This window comes from Elephantulus edwardii, unplaced genomic scaffold, assembly GCF_000299155.1.
Source record: "Elephantulus edwardii isolate Elephantulus edwardi_28Jun2011 unplaced genomic scaffold, EleEdw1.0 scaffold00132, whole genome shotgun sequence".
Classification (NCBI taxonomy): Eukaryota; Metazoa; Chordata; class Mammalia; order Macroscelidea; family Macroscelididae; genus Elephantulus; species Elephantulus edwardii.
Window position 1 is genome coordinate 9,520,973 of NW_006399882.1, and position 5,171 is coordinate 9,526,143.

A 5,171-nucleotide genomic window follows, 5' to 3' on the forward strand; every position below is an offset into this window, starting at 1 on the left:
AACAGTTTTCTCCCTTCTCTGTTTCAGAGCAGCATAAATTATTGAACCCATCTTACTCAGTCTCTCCCCAACCCCAAGGACAGTCCCATTCTACGACAGTGGCACCATGCAATATTTGTCCCTCACAGTTATCTTATTGATCCTTTTAGAAGTCTTTTTTTTTTTTAATTCATCCTAAGAAACAAAGATGCTTTCTGCCTTCATGGAACTTTGTAGTCTATTGGCTGTTGTTGTTAGGTACCCTTGAGTTGAGTGTGACCCTGAGTGATCCCATAAACAACAGATGAGAACCCTGTCCTATCCTGTGCCATCCTCATCATCTCTGACATTCTCATGCTGCCATCAATGTGTCATTCCATTTTGTTGAGGGTCTTCCTTTCTTTCATGGACCTTCCACCTTTCCAAACTTCATGGCCTTTTCTAGGGAATGTTGTTATTGTTGTTGTGTACTGTCCAGTTGGGACCGACTCATAGCTGACCTTACAGTGAGTTTTCAGAGACAGAAATTGTCGATTTTTCTCGTCAGATGTAGCTGGCGGATTAAAACCATGTGCCTTTGGGTTGACATCACAATTCCTTACCACTAGACCACCAAACCACCAGAGACCCCTTTGCAAAAATAGCCTCTCCTAACAACATACCCAAAGTATGTGAGATGAAGTTCTGGTCTCTTGTCCTCTTGTCTACAATGAACACTTTGGCCACACTTTCTCTAAGGCATATCTGATTGCTCTTTTTGGCTGTCCATGGAACTAGTTATTCAATACTTTTCTCCACCACCACAACTTAAAGGCATTGATTCATCTTCTGATATCTTTACTTGTTGTCTAGCTCGCAGATGCATAGCAAGTGATTGAAAAGCAGAGAATACCAGAAGATTGCCTATTTGTGTTTTATTGACTATATAAGAACATTTTACTGTGTGAATCATAATAAACTATGGTTAACATTGGGAAGAATGAAAATCTTAGAACATTATGCTCAGGAAGATGTTGTCTGAACAGTGCAAAGAAACATTGCATGGTTTAAAATCAAGAAGGGAGTGTGTCAGGGCTGTATCCTTTCTCCATACCTATTCAATCTCTATACTGAGCAAATCATTTGAGAAACTGGACTCTAGGAAGAAGAATATGGCATCAGGATCGAAAGAAGACTCATGAACAAACTACATTATACAGATGACACAGCCTTGCTTGCTGAAAGTGAGGTGGACTTGGAATACTTGTTGCAAAAGAACAAAGACGACAGGTTTTAATATGGATTGCATCTAAACATCAAGAAGACAAAACCTCTCACCCCCAAGCAGATTAGTAAAATTATTGTAGATGGAGAAAAGATTGAAATTGTCAACTATTAGCACCCTTGCAACCGCAGTTGAGAAATCAAAGGGTGTGTTGCAATGGGAAAGTCTACTATCAGAGACTTTTTCTAAATATTGAAGAGCAATGATGTCAGCTTAAAGACTAAGGTGTGGCTGATTCAAGTTATGGTCTTTTCTGTTGGCTACTAAGCTAACTTAAAGACATAATCAATTTAGCAAAGGAAATGAACAAGCTGCTTTTAAAGATGTCGTTCTTGGTTGTTAACAGGTTTCATCAGCTTGGGTAGGACTCATAAATCCATATACAACAGAGCAAAACACTGCCCAGTCCCAAACCATTCTCACAATCTCTGCTATATTTGAGCCAATTGTGGCAGTCACTGTGTAATTCCATCTCATTGAAGGTCTTTGTTTTTGTTTGTAGCTGACTTTCTACTTTATCAAGCAGGAGGCCCTTCTCCAAAGATTGGTTCCTTCTAATAAACATGCCTAGAGTACATGCACGGAAACCTTGCCATTCTCTTCATTAAGTCTTGCTTTTTCATCATGAGGAGCTGATTCAAGCCATAGCATTTCCAATTGCTTCCTATGCATTTGTAAATTGGAGAACAGAGACTGAAGAAGAATCGATGCCTTTGAGTTGTGGTGTTGGAGAGGAGTACTGAATGGAGGAAGTGCAACCAGGGTGCTGTTGAGAGGCGAAGATGGTGAAAGTTTGCCTCACATACTTTAGGTATGTCTCCAGGAAAGGCCAGTCCTTGGGTAAAAACATCACACTGGGAAAGGCGGAGGGCCAGAGATAGAAAAGAAGATCCTCAACATGATGGGCTGACACAGTGACTGTAACCACGAACTGGAGGATGTGGAGGTCGTGAGGATGATGTAGGATCCGGTCAGGTTCTGATCTGCTGTTCCTAGTGTTGTTATAAGTTATCAGTGACTTAATAGCACTTAATCACAATTCTATCCCTCTCTGACATATACACACACATACAGTAAAAGTATTCTTTTCATAACTCAACTCTAAGATTTTATTTGTTGTTGTTATGTGTCATGGAGTTGCCTGTGACTCATAGCGACCCTATGTAAACCCTGCTCTATCCTGTGCCAATCTCACTGTCTCTGACACACCTACACCTATTACTCCAGTCATTGAATCAATCCACCTCATAGAGGGTCTTCCTTTCCTGTGCTGGCCCTCCACCCTTCCAAGCATGACATCCTTTCTCCAAGGACTAGTCCCTCCTTGCAACATGTCCAAAGTATGTCAGACGAAGCTTCAGAGTCATTGCCTTCAAGGAGCAGCCTGGTTTAACCCTCTCCAGGGATAAATCTGTTCGTTTTCTTAGCAGTCCATGGTACATTCAATACTCTTCTCCAGCACCACAGTTCAAAGGCATCAATTCTCCTCCCTAGTCATTATTCAGCACTCTGATGCATAGCAAGTGATTGCAAAGACCATGGCCTATATCAGGTGCACCTTAGTCTCCAGAGTGACACCATTGTTCTTTAGTACACTGAAGTGGTCCCTAACAGCAGACTTTCCCATTGCAATACAACTTTTAATTTCCTGGATGCTGGTGCCAAGGATGTTGACCGTGGAGCCAAGCAAACAAAAGCTGTTAACAATCTCAAGCTCTTCATCATCCATCCTGATGCTGCCTTATTAATTTTTTTGAAGGACCACCTATTTTACTTTAACTGCCACTGTCATTAAAGAAAAAAAATGTAAATTTACAATGTAAACATTTACAAAAAACACAAGTCCAGTTTCTTTCCAGAGTCTGCTTGGATGAACCCCTGGCATGGTTCCTGCCCCGGCCAGGAGGAAAAGGCTCGTGGCCCAAGGAGAAGAGGTGGGACAGTAGGCTCTGAAGGGGAGACGGATACCTAGAGTCCCCCGGGGGGGGAGGGGCTTGGAGGATTATTATATGTAAATCCTGGGCAACTTGGAGGAGTGGGAGTGGGATCGGCTGCCGTTTCCATCTGGGATATCATGGGTAGTCACTTCCCATGAGGAGTTTCTCATGCCGGATTCTACTTAACTCTGCAGCTTGCAACTTCTGTAATGAGGGTGAAAAATCTGTTTCAGAAAAGCACCTTCCCAGCGGTTTTTTAACTGGCAGGACCTGGTGCCATCCCACGTGTCCCCAGAAATGCCAGCAGCGGCGACCAGAAAAGAGCTGCCTTATTAATTAATAAGAGTACCAGTACAGAGATCGAAGATTCTGCAACTGGAGGAGCATGGCCAAACCTTGTGGGGTGCGTCTGAGTGGGGAGGCCCACAAACAGGTGGATGTCTCAGACAACATCTCTTCCAGGAGGCTGAGGAATTTCTCTGCACATACTTGCCACAGAAGATCATATACCTGAATCAACTCTTGAAAGAGGACTCCTTCAATGTGACTGACCTGACTTCCCTTTGGGTTCCACTAGACATCCCAATCCCAGAGCCCCCAGCCAAGGATGATGAGAAGGAAACAGATAAGCAGAAGAAGAAAGAAGTCCCTAAGTGTGGCTTTCTCCCTGGGAATGAGAAGGTACAGTCCTGCTTGCCATCGTTAAGCCAGAAGTCTGGACACTCAAAGAGAAAGGCATTCTAGTGATCACATGGATCCAGCATCTGATCCCCAAGATTGAAGAATGAAATGACTTTGGTGTGGCAATTCAGGAGAAAGTTCTGGAGAGAGTGAATGCAGTCAAGACCAAAGGGGAAGCCTTCCAGACTACCATTTCCAAGTACTTTTCAGAACCGAGATGCAGTGGCCAAGGTTTCCAAGGAGACCCATGTGATGGATTACCGGGCCCTGGTACATGAGCGCGGTCTATAGGGAGCTTAATGCCATGGTGCTGGACCTGAGGACCTTTTATGCTGAGCTTTATCACATCATTAACAGCAACCTGGAGAAAATTGTCAATCCAAAGGGAGAAGAGAAGCCATGAGCAAATGAGTAGAAGGAAATTAAATGACTTGTACTCTGTGTTAAAGAAAAAAAAAAAAAAAAAGAGTACCAGTACAATGTAGCAACTAGTTCAGAAGAGAATTTAAATCCACTGAAAACCCAATGCCATCAAGTTGATTCCAACCATGATGACTGAATTTCCAAATCTGTGAACCTTTACCAGGGCAGATGGCCTTTCTTTCTACTGAGGAGTGGCTTGTGGATTGAACCACTGACTTCCTGGTTAGAAACCCAATACATTATGCAGCAGAGACCCTTAAACTACACATTAATAGTCAGATAAGGAAGCTAAAATGAATGTCAGTGACGTTCAATGGGGCCCCACTTGCATTTCTTTGACTAGAAATACTTTTCATGATGATCCCTTAACTGGAGATAGCATCTATTTACAGAGTTGCTAAATTGCCCCAGTAGGAGCAAAAACCCCTGGGCATCTGATCACTCCAGGAGATGTTTTCATTGTAAGGCAATCTGGTGACAGCAGGTTAACTGTTAGGTCAGCTGTTCAGACCAGCTGTTTGCTGAGAGAGAGATGAGGCTGACTCCTCCTGTGAAGATTACAGATTCAGCAGCCTGGTGAAGAGTAGTCATGAACTGCAGTTAACCCAGTGACAGTGTGTATTTCAAGCTAATCCTGACATATCCTTAAAAGGCTAGCCAATATTTGCCCATTTCAAATTGTCCATAATTTCCCTTACAGTCTGGAAAAAGAGAACAGTAGGGAGAGTGTTGCTGAAACAAAGACCTACAGAGAATATGCCAACTCTGAAGCTAGGTTAGAGCCTTCCAGGGTGATGGAACAGCATGTGCAGAGAGCTTAAAAGGAAGAATTTAGAAGAATAAAGGGCCATTGTAGCTGGAGTGAGGAAGACTGATTAAGTGACTGT

The 5,171-nt window shown here is 43.0% G+C and overlaps 2 pseudogenes; one reads left to right on the top strand and one right to left on the bottom strand.

Annotated features, from left to right (window-relative positions):
- Window positions 1-3,567, bottom strand: part of LOC102847094 — a 7,634-nt pseudogene extending 4,067 nt beyond the window's left edge.
- On the top strand, window positions 3,566-4,264 carry LOC102860268 (annotated as a pseudogene).
- The last annotated feature ends 907 nt before the right edge of the window (window positions 4,265-5,171 follow it).